The sequence below is a fragment of the Eretmochelys imbricata genome, chromosome 14 (assembly GCF_965152235.1).
Source record: "Eretmochelys imbricata isolate rEreImb1 chromosome 14, rEreImb1.hap1, whole genome shotgun sequence".
Lineage (NCBI taxonomy): Eukaryota > Metazoa > Chordata > Testudines > Cheloniidae > Eretmochelys > Eretmochelys imbricata.
In genome coordinates this window covers 2,701,435-2,713,296 of record NC_135585.1, presented here as the reverse complement: position 1 = coordinate 2,713,296, position 11,862 = coordinate 2,701,435, and positions in this window count along the sequence as shown.

Genomic DNA, 11,862 nt, shown 5'->3' with positions numbered 1-11,862 from the left:
CCATCCAGCCCCGTATCCTGTCTTCCCACAGTGGCCAACGCCAGGTGCCCCAGAGGGAGTGAACTTAACAGGTAATGATCTAGTGATCTCTCTCCTGCCATCCATCTCCACCATCTGACAAACAGAGGCTAGGGACACCATTCCTTACCCATCCTGGCTTATAGCCATTAATGGACTTAACCTCCATGAATTTATCCAGTTCTCTTTTAAACCCTGGTCTAGTCCTAGCCTTCACAACCTCCTCAGGCAAGGAGTTCCACAGGTTGACTGTGCACTGTGTGAAGAAGTTAACAATGGTGGCTTCTGAAGTATCAGCTGGGGTCTGAATCAGCACCCATTAAAATAAATGGGGCAGCTCACTCCTCAAAGCTACTGTATCAGGCTCTCTGCAAACTCAGGCAAATGTCTCTGCTTCAGTTACATTTATTTCATGTTTCAGATGTTTTCTTCCCAGCCATAGTAATGCATCCGATGGCCAATCAGGTTCCCAGACCATGGAGGGCGGGTGCAATAGCATTGTTAGCCAAAGGCATACAACCACAAGAGCTGGCAGTTGGATTGGGCATCTCTTTCCTCCAATCGGAGTGGGAGAAAAAGGCACAATTTTTGATGGGGGTGGGACACACCTGTGAGCGGGGCAGCAGAGGCACATCAGGGTCTGGCTGTGGATTGGGCAAACCTGTGGCCGTAGGGTCAGTAGTTAATAAGTTGGATATACATCTCCATGCCCCTCCAGCTGCTTCCTTTTACGGCCTAGGGCGCTGCGGGGGCTGTGGTCTCAGAGCATTCTGTTCACCCCCAGCCCGCTCTTACTTTCAAGTGTTTTTAGTTTGCTTGCCTGAGGCCACACGATTCCGCTTCCCCCAACTCTCCTTGGGGTTAAGGGAGGTGGGCAGGTGGCTCTTCATGTCTGACCTAGAGGAGGATCTATGTCTGGTGGGATCTCCCTCTCCATCTTTCTTTGTTATCTTCTGAATCTCTCCTCCCTGAACTCTGAGAACAAGAGGAAGGGGAAAGCACAAACCAGTTGTTCTCCTACCCCAGAACCACACTCTTCTCTTTCACTTCTCCTTCCCTCCACTGTTGGCCTTCATCCAGCAAACACAGGGGAGCCCACAAGATGCCCAGCTGACTGTCCAGTGTTGCTGCCTTTCGTTGACACCAGTCCCTGGCCTTTGTTTGTACCTGCCCCGTGTAGGTTGTACATGTTGGGGGGCAGGGAAGACAAAGGAAGGACGTGAGATGGGGCTTTTTGTTTTGACTGACTTGTTAACTGGTCCCAGCTGAGAGGACTGGGATATATTTGCCCTTTGTAAGAGGTGAGCTTTCAAAGAGGAGGGGACCGTGGCATGCTGATCTGGCTCATGTCCAGGGATGGGGACCTGGAATGCTACGTTCGATCTTTTCAGGAGAGCCCCAGTAAGGCAGGAAGCAGCAGGTATTCTGCCTTGTTGACCAGTCGGAGGGGGGGGGGGTGTTTCAGAGTTGGAAGTATGGGTGCTGCTCACTTGAGGGCTACTGGACTTGCCCCTCAATGCAGAGGACACCAGGGCAAGGCTTTCAGAGGGGAGGGATGGGAAGAGAGCCATTGTGTGCATCTTTATCACGTTATTTTTAGTTGCGTTATGTAAGTCGTTCTTTGCTATGTCATGGGTGTGGGGGGTTCTTGCATTTAATTCCAGTGTGACAGCCCAGCAATTCAAACAAGCTGTTCCTCTGGCAAGGAAGATAAAAGGATTTGTAATTTCTCATAATAAAAGAGGCCTTTTGGGAGGCCCCTCAGAGAATGTCTCACATCTAGAGCTAGTCTTGTATCAGAGCTTTCCTGTCGCCACATTTCTGCTGCTTCTGTGTGTGCCTTATGCTCAGGAAGTTTGAGCATGGAGAGCGGCTCCCCTGATCCCCAGCTGGAAGCATCCAGTGATTCTTCTCATCTTCACTTTAAGAGAAGGATTTACCAAATCATAGCTGCCTACGGCTTTTCCCACTTTAAGAACCTGCAAGTGGCAGCTGAGTTCCTGGAATAGTTCTTGGCATTTTTGCTTCACTAAATATGCCCTAAGGAGGTCAGCTAATCCCAGAGTAGGACCCTCCTTCCCAGCAGCAGGCCTGCTGAGCACTTTCAGGGTGTGTGGCCATAGCAGGCCTTGTGCCATACATTTCCTTTGATTTGGTTTTCTAAACTGTTCATTTGTTTCCGTGCTTCACTGTGCAAGCATCAGGCAATGGCAGGAATGTACCAAGGTCACTGTGGGGTTACAAAAAGAAAAGGAGTACTTGTGGCACCTTAGAGACTAACCAATTTATTTGAGCATGAGCTTTCGTGAGCTACAGCTCACTTCATCAGATGAGTTTCATCCCATTTTATGTTATTGTCCTTGGGCACCTTGAACCCGCTGTTTGCAAACCAGATTTCCGAGAGGTGTCAATGGTTCACTTGTGTCTGCTGCAGAGATGCAGCCTCACTTTCCATGTGCACGGGAAACAAACTAGAAAACAAGGGTGAGAAACCTCCTGGAATAGTCTCCCAGGGGATCTGGTGGGAGTCCTGTCCTATGAGACATTCAGAACTAGAGAGTAGAAAGCACTGGAGAACACAGAGTAAGGAACAATCCTGGACTGACCCCAAGAAGATAGACCAGATAGAACCTCATGTCAATATTCTCTGTATTATTCCTGGAAAGATACTGGAACAAATTATTAAACAATCAGTTGGAAGCACCTGGAGGATAAAGAGTTAAGGAATAGCCAGCATGGATTTGTCAAGAAAAAGCCATGGCAAACCAACCTAATTTCCTTCTTTGACCGGGTTACTGGCTTAGTGGATGGGGGGAAGCAGTAGATGTGATGTGGCTTTTGACACAGTCCCACATAACATTCTTATAAGCAAACTAGGGAAACGTCTAGATGAAATTACTATAAGGTGGGTGCACAACTGGTTGAAAGACCATATTCAAAGAGTAGTTATCAATGGTTTGCTGTCAAACTGGGAGCGTATATCTAGTGGGGTCCTGCAAGAGTCAGTCCTGAGTCTGGGACTAGTCAATATTTTCATCAATGACTTGGATAATGGAGTGGCGAGTATATTTATAACATTTGCAGATGACACCAATCTGGGAGGGGTTGCAAGCACCTAGGAGGACAAGATTAGAATTCAAAATGACCTTGAGAAATTGAAAAATTAGTCTGAAATTAACAAATTGAAATTCAATACAGACAAGAGCAAAGTACTTCACTTAGGAAGGAAACATCATATGCACAAATACAAAATGAGAAATAACTGGCTAGGTCATACCCCAGTGAAAAGGATCTGGGAGTTATAGTAGATCACAAATTTAATACAAGACAGTGATGAGATGCAGCTGTGAAAAAGGCGAATATTCTGGGGTGTTTTAATGGGAGTGGTGTTTGTACGACATAAGAGATAACTGGCACTGGCGAGGTCTCAGCTGGAGTACTGGGTCCAGCTCTGGGCTTCACACTTTAGGAAAGATGTGGCTAATTTAGAGAGAATGCCGAGGAGAGCGACAAAAATGATCAAAGGTTTAGAAAAGCTAGTCTATGAGGAAAGGTTAAAAAACCGGCCTTGTTTTGTCTTGAGAAAAGAAGACTTGGGGGGCGGATCTGATAAGTCTTCAAATATGTTCAGGGCTGTTATAAAGAGGATGATGATCAACTGTTCTCTGTGTCCACTGAAGGAAGGACAAGAAGTAATGGGGCTTAATCTGCAGCCAGGTAGATTTAGTTTGAATATTAGGAAAAACTTTCTCACTATGAGGGTAATTAAGTTCTAGACTAGGCCTCCAAGGGAGGTTGTGGAATCCCCATCAGTTAAGAGCAGCTTGGACAAACCCCAGTCAGGGATGGTCGAGGTTTATGTCAGTCCTGCTTCAGCGCAGGGGGCTGGACTTCGCGAGACCCCTTCCAGCCCCACATTTCTGTGATTCTAGAACAAGCCCAACATTAGTAAAGTTATACCAACAGCTTTGAAATAGTTGTGGTTAGAAGCATCTCACAGGGGAGTCCTACTCTACATTATCCCCTTTGCATCTCTGACTTTCATATTCAGCTTCCTGCAGAATTCCTAATATGAATCTGGGCTCCCCACTCTCCACATTCCTCTCATGGGAACCCCAGTTCCCTTTCTGTCTGAGGGTGTTTTCTATCCGAGAGGGAATGTATCCACTCACAGCACATTAACATCCGCCTCCCACTGCCGCTGGGGTGGAGCGAAGTTACTGTAGCAACACCGTGTTATGTAATCCACCCAGTGTGACTGCAGGTGTGTGTGTGAGTGTGCGAGAGAGCTACTTTAGAAGTTCCATTAGGGTTTTTTTAATGATTACACTCTGGTGTCATGCTAGCACTCCTAGGCAGGTCACGCGCTCGCTCATTGCAACACAGTCACTGACAAAAGAGCTATTCAATGGCTTGAACAAGCACAACCAAGTGACAGAGAACCTGGACCCTAGGTGCCTGCAAAGTTACAGCCAAGCAGTGAGGTTGGCTGGGGCCTCACTGTTGAGGGGAGAAGCTGCTGGGGGAAAGGAGACGGAAAGAACCAGGTCTGAGGCTGCATTTGAACAGCTGGTAAAGCTTCCAGGCAGTGAGATGTAGCCAGCTGTGGAATTGTTCTCCCTCAGGAGGGCCGGGATATTCAACGAAAGGCAACACATTTAAAAGCTAGAAAAGGAAATACATGTACACAACTCATAATTAACCAGTGGAACTCACTGCCACAAGATAACATCAAGGCCAAGTGCTCAGCCAGATTTCCAAAAGGAATAAGACATTGATCTGGGTGATGAGAACATACACAATAGATCAGATTGAAAAAAACAGGGATATAAACCCTCTGCCTTAGCGCATGAGCCAGTCATTAACTGATGGGGGCTAGAATGAAACAGGTAATTCCACAACTGCCCACTCCTCGGTTCTTTGCACCTTTCTCTCAAGCAGCTGATGCTGGCCACTGGTTAGAGACAGGAAACTGGGCTAGATGGGTCGCTGGTCTGGTCAAGTAATTCTGTGTTCCCATTGCTTGGCACATTTCAAATAAGACAGGACAATAAATGCCGCTTGTCCAGGGAATAAGGCTGCATTTACAGGTGGATGGACTAGATCTAACAGGCCTCTTCTGTCATTAATTTCCATGATTATATGACACCCAGTCGCCATATGGGAGAGGCAGACACACGTTCACTCACTCTGTAGATTTTAGGCTCTTAGAGGCTCTCCCTTTAAAATCCCATCTTCGTTCTGACAGCGGCAGGTAGTCTAAAATTCATACTCAATCATCCCTCTTTGGCATGTACTGAAATGAGAGGATACTCAAGAAAACAAGATTTCAGGTTAGTCTCATTAAGCCCCTCCAAATGATGTGGTATAAGGCAGAAATGTACCTGCAAGTGTCGGCTTGTTAAATGAGATTACCAGGAAATTTGCATGGTGCATCTCACACAGATGGCTTCCCCACTAGGGTCCTAATACGCTGCCTGCTGTGTGCACTGCCTGGATTTGCTGCTAAGAATCATTTATTTTTAAAAGAATTTTAACATGATTTTCTGAAATCTGATGGGTCACTTTCGAGACCGTCCCACTGGGCTAGAGCGAAGGCAGAGGAGCGACCTGCTTTTTCTTGTGGATTTTCTTTTGGCACAGGGGGCATTTTATCTTGCAGCTCAGTTCTGAGTGGAAGCAAAACCCTGTTCCCTGTGGCAAGCTGGTATTGTAGGTGGTCCTTATGGCCAGTAACTGGTTTGGTCTCTGGATTTCATGAGTTTACAGCAAAGGTTTTTTTTCTCCCCTGGGGCTTTTTGTTTGAAAACGTGAAAAGGATGTTAGATTTTTGTTTGTCTCTTTCTGAGGGCATCGGCAGGGAACAGCAATGAGAGGGTCACGCCAGGCAAAAATTCTCACCCCTGTCCAAACTGTCAAGAAGTCTCATTCTTGCACTTTCACAGAAACCCAGATCAGTTACCGCATCCATCGACCTTTTTTTGGTTAATTTGTCACATTAGTGGAATGATCACTCACCATACGGGCACCCAAGGGTTAAACCAAACTGCTGATCCAAACTGGAAGCAAAAGCTTTCCCCCAGATACTGTAACCACCCTGGGACAGCCATTGGATGTACGTAGTAGTGTAGAATATAAGTCAGGCGGGGGCTCCTGAGTGTCTGAAATACACAAGCCATTGAAATAAACAGAGGAAACTGGTCTATTTAAAGCTTTTTTGTGTGCTTTACTGAGCTGTACTGAAGTACAGAAATACGAACTCCATAAACACATCTAGTGCACAGAGCCCTGTGCTTGGGTGCTGTTTTAATTCTTGTTTAGAGGATTTGGCTATTGTTCATTTGTTGAGGTCATTAGAAACTATTAAAGATCTAATGTTATTGGGGCCCTTTCAGTTTACAGACTTTCCTGAACTTCTAATGTTTCATAGCTGTCACCCAAGTGCCGTCTTAAAGAACAATGGGACGTGGAGAAAGATCAGACAGGGTATGTTCAAGGGGAGCCGCACTGGCTTCTGGAGGTTATTTCCACGGCTGCATTGTTGAAATAAGAGGAGGTCAGAAATAGCAGCTATGATTTATTATTGTTGTTGTTCATTCCTGCCCACGTGCTGGGCACTGTACGAACCACAGGGAGACACGGTCCCTGCCCTGGACAGCTTCCACACTAAGAGAGATGAATGGACCCAGAGCATAGAGGAAAGAGGAATGACAAACAAGGCAAGTGGGCAGGTGGCAGCTGCCAGCATCCTGCTAATGCAAAGCGTTAATCACACATACATAAATAATATGTATGTGTGTGTGAGAGAGAGAGAGAGAGAACACACACACAGAGTCTAAAAGCTGCGCTCTAGCTCAGTTACAGCTTTGAGGCAGGAATCACTGGGGCAGGTCTCTGGCCTGTGCTATGCAGGAGGTCAGAGATGATCACAGTGGTCCCTTCTGGCCTGAAAAATCTATGAATCACTAAGCACCTAGCAACCCACAGCCATCTCCTAACAGAGGAATAACAAGCCCCAGGGCTTATCCCAGCCCAAGTGAGGAGCGAGCACCAACTAGTCACAGCCCTGTCCCTGCTCAGACCAGCAGCCTGAGGTGCACACAGCACTTCAAGGGCCCCACTCTGTGGGTGGAAAAGCTGCAACGGCCGAGTCACAATGAGGACAGGTCCCATCCCGCAGCTCCAAGGCCACAGACCAAACAGCCGGCTGCCAAGGGAAGGACCCACGAGTGTTCATCCTTCAGAGGCCCCCGCAGCACTACCTGGAATCACCCAACCACCAGCGTAAGAGAAACCCTGTTTGGATCACAACCAGCCATCAGGCTAGGAGCCCAGGCCAAGGAAGAGGATTTTACGACTGAGAGCGGCTCTACGCGTACAGTGCGGCAGCTGCCCTGCTGTAGCACGTCGTGGGGACGCTTCTTACGCCCCCCGGCAGAGCTGCTGCGGTCAGCGTGGGGACTCCACCTCCCGGAGAGGCGGGAGCCGCCCTCCCAGTGACACAGTCCTGCGTACACCGGCAGCGTAAGGGCTGTTGAACTGTGTCGCTCAAGGGTGTGGAAGCAATGCCCTTCAGCCGACACACGTTGGTAGCGTAGACAAAGCCTTAATGGCTGTGATTTGAATGGCCCCAGTAATCTCTCACCCAAAGTGAGCGACTTAACCTGCTGCAGGGCACAGCCTGTTGTCCCTTAGGTGCGTGCTAGGCAGCCCATTGACGCCAACGCGACGGGCCATGAGTCTGCCCCAAAGCCCACCGAAGTCACTGGTTTTAATCAGCTCTGGCTTGAGCCCTGCATGGGCAAAGTTAAGCGCCTGCAAAGACATTTGCAGGATTGGGGCCCATCGGTTACTCCAATGGAAGGGACTCGCGCTGTACGGAGGTGGGCCTGGACCAGTCGGCTCATCAGGGAATAACGAACAACGATTTACTTCAGTGTCTTTGGAGTAATACAAGCAGAAACGTTAGCAATCAGCTATAAAGCTGTTCTCTTGGCAGTTGGCAGCTCTCGCATAGAGATGAAGGTACCATGGTGATGAACACACACAAACGTCTGGAGAGACACCCAGCTATAGATAGTTGAGGCAGGAGAAAACCAGTATGAAGGGGCACTGTTTGAAAGTCCTCAAAATCAAAGCGTTTAGGGTGGGGGTTTTCCCATGCACCCCTGTGCGGGCGCAGACATGCCATGGCTTTGCAATCGCCATGTGCTGCAAAGCCACTTGGGCGCTACCGAAAATCACACCCTTACAATAGTTTTCCCAAACATTTAAATTAGCCACAACCTTTCTGAAAAGGATTTACCTTGTGTCACGCCGAGTCTCTAACGTCCAGCATTTCCCAGCAGCGACACACATTTCCTCTGCTTTAGTTTGCATCGAATGAGGCATCTGCTGGGGCAAGGTATGCTGGCGGGGACCAGCCCAGCTCATCAAACGGAGAGTCTGACGCAGTGATGCTAACGACATAGGCAGTGTCGCTGAACACTTTTACTCACTCACCTACGCCAGTGTGTTATTGTGTCGGGCTGGGGGAGGAGGGGCTCCAGGGCACTAGGCGCTGCACAAATGGGTGGTAAGAAGAGAGCCCCGGTGGCAGAGAGCTTGCCGCCCTGCCTTGTGACACAACACAAAGAGGTGGATAAAGGAGCAGGGGCAAAGAGGAGCAGGTTTCTTCCGCCCTGGCCTTTTCCTCTGAAATACAAAGGGCCAGCAGAGGCAGGGCAGTAAGCTCGAGCTGTGCTGGAAGCTGGGGCCAGGATCAATTTCCACCCCTGACCTCCAATGCATCTTCCCCAGGGACGAAAGGAATAGTAGTAGTTCCGGAAAGTCAACCCTACCCCTGCGTGGGGTGTGCTAATAGACCCCCCTGGGGGGGGGGTACCTGTGTGCACACACAGGTGGCTAACCTGTGCAGCCCACTGGATGTTCTTTTCTCTTTTCCCTGGGGTGCAGGGTGGGGAGTGCGGGAGGGAGTTTCAGTTCTAGGGGTTGGAAAGGTCTGTATGTTTTTGTCAATTGAAGAGGAAACGCGTATGGGTATTTTTAAAAAATATAACACAACCTGTAACACACTTAGAGCAAGGGACAGGCAAACTCCGCCCTCCTGAAGGGGATGCGAGGCCTGCTCCAATGTGTCATAAACCCCTATGCTGCTAGAGTTGCTCCCTTCTCTCAACCAGGAGGTACGTCTGTAGCTGATTACAGTGAAGTCCTGGTAGCTACAGAGCTGCATGGGAGGGGGAGGACCGGGGTGGCAGGGAGTGGGTTTCAGCGTGGTTAGAAGACGAGAGCAGGCACAGAGCAGAATACTGTAGAGACCAGCAACCTCACTTCTTCAGAGGCCTTCTTGGAACCATGGACTGGGCACCTGCAAACTGCAATAAACCTGCCACCAACATGCCTTGCGGACAGTCCTTGCTTTAAAGAACAGGTTCTCTGAGCCCCTCCTGCTCAGAACCTTGGTTTGTCCCTGCAATCACACTCGATTCTCTTCGTCATCCTCCGGGTTAATTTCACTGCCAGCTCAGCCGTTGGCTTTGCTCAGGGACAGGGCTGAGTTCCAGCTCCTCTGCCCTGCAGTCAGGTAGCACATCAAACTGGGGGTGGGGGGGCCTCCTGGGTGAAAAGCAACGTCCCCCCCAAATGCCTAGTGGTGGGGAATGCTGGGAGTATGGAAGAGAGGGAGTGGGTGGGAGGACTGGATGGAGTGAGGACAAAGCAACTATGAATAAAGAGAAGGTAATTGGGGCTGGGGGTCTGGGAAGAGGGAGGGGAGCCAGATGGACGGATAGGAATTCATTGTAGGAGGATGCAGGGAAGGCAATGAAAGGGACAGAGAGCTGGGCGGATATGGATGTGCTGGAAAACAAGACAGATGTTCTGTCAGTATCACATTCTACTGACCCCACGGGGCCCTTGGAAGAAAAGCAAATAAATGCTCAAGAGCCAAGAGCGAAACTCACCCTTTGCCTCAATGGTGGCACTTGGGTCTGGGGTAACCCACTGAGCAACAGCTGCGACTTGTGACGCTTTCAGTGAGCCAGGGAGGAAGCTGAGGTTAAGGGGGAGAGACACAACAGGATCCTTGCTCCAGATGCTTGCTGCCGGGACTGTCAGCTCCTTGGTGTGGCGCCCAGGGAGATGAAAGGCTAATCCTAGGCCAGTAATGCTGAACTACAAACAGCTAGGAGCTCCCAGGGGAAGTTTTAGGAAGCAGGAATAGTTTGTGTGATTTGCATAACTGGGATGCTGGGACGTGTGCATCACATTTTTAAACAGAGGGGTGCACAGGGCTAGTTGGACGGAATCTCTGACACTGAGAGCAGCTGCAGGTCACAACGTGTACATTATGGATTCGTTAAGGGCCCAGCGCTGCTGCCCTTGCACACGCTCCTCAGCTGTTAAGTCCCCTGATTTCACTGGGGCTGCTCACAAAGAGAGGTCACACTCAGCGAGTGCAAAGCTGGCGGACTTGGGAACTTAGCTAAGCAAAGCAGAGATGGGCTGTCACTTCCTCCCTGCATCTCCCAGGCTTTCCCAGCCCAGGGGAGAGTCATTTACAAACAACAGCGGTGAGACAGCTGCCGCACTTCAGTATAGACACTGCAGGGACAGGAGGGGCTCTCCCGTCGCTGTAGTTAATCCACCTCCCCGGAATTCTTCCATCAGCCTAGCACTGTCCATATCGGGGCGTAACTATGTCCTGGGAGGAGGGATTTTTCACTACCCTGAGGGACATGGCTGGGTCAACTTTGATTTTTAGCCTAGACCTGGCCTAAGGTTGCCCTAAATTGGGACGTTGTCACCTACAGATTTTAAAGGCGTGGCCATGCCATTTTGATTCTCTCCTGCTTGTTGCCTCCTCTCCTCAATGCTGGGCTACTGCACATCAAGGCTCACCTCACTCAGCCCTGGGCAGCCTGCTGTGATGGCCAGAAGGGAGCTGTCTGCTGAAGGGCAGCACATGGCAGACACCTGTAGGCAACACTGATCTCTTTCTGAAAGGAAGCCAGGATCAGTCCATGCAGCAGGGCAGGAAATCGCTGTAAAGCTTGGAGGAGCCATAATGCATATCCATGGTGGCATGTGAGCTTGGGGAACCCCCAACTCCAGTTCAATGCTGGGCGAGTGGGCTAGGAGTGGGGTAGGGGTGGGAGAGATTGGCCAAGCAGAGGCACATGGGGATAGTGATAAGTTTGTGAGGCTCCAGCCGGATTAGAAATCTGGGAGGAAATTGACCTGAGCTTCCCTGCGAAGTCCCAGGGCAGCGGGATGGCAACTCTGGTACTTCTGGTCTGTCACTAAATGTACCGCTCCAGCCACCTGCCAGGCTCCAGGTAGCACGGGCGTCGTCCACACTGCAAAAGGTCACCGAGACCCAGTCCCACAGCCTGCTAACAGAGCTGCTCTGCTCTCAGCTCTGCTCTCTGTGGGAAATGGCACGGATCTTTCCCACCAGCTGAGCTAGCAAGACTCGCTAGTGAGACAAGACCACGTAAAACACTCAGCGCCCCCCAAGGTGGGTTTGCCCGGGTTTCTCAGCAGGGGGCGCTGCAGCTTGGGCTTGGGGCTGCCACTAACGCTTCTGCGCAGCTGATTAACCCTGCCTGGCCGTATTCAGCCTCCAGGTCATTTGGGGTGATAGGAGCACCCCCCTCTTCTCCCACCTGCACATCCCAGCTTGGCGCTGTTAGCGCTGCCCTGCTTCCCTCCTCCTCCAGAGCCCGAGTGCTCCAGCCATTGCAGCTAGGGGAGCATCTGACCAGCTACAGCCTTTCCTCCAGCCCGGGGTTGCGGGGGAAGGGGTCTGATTCTCCTCCCCAACCCATCACATGAAGGGAA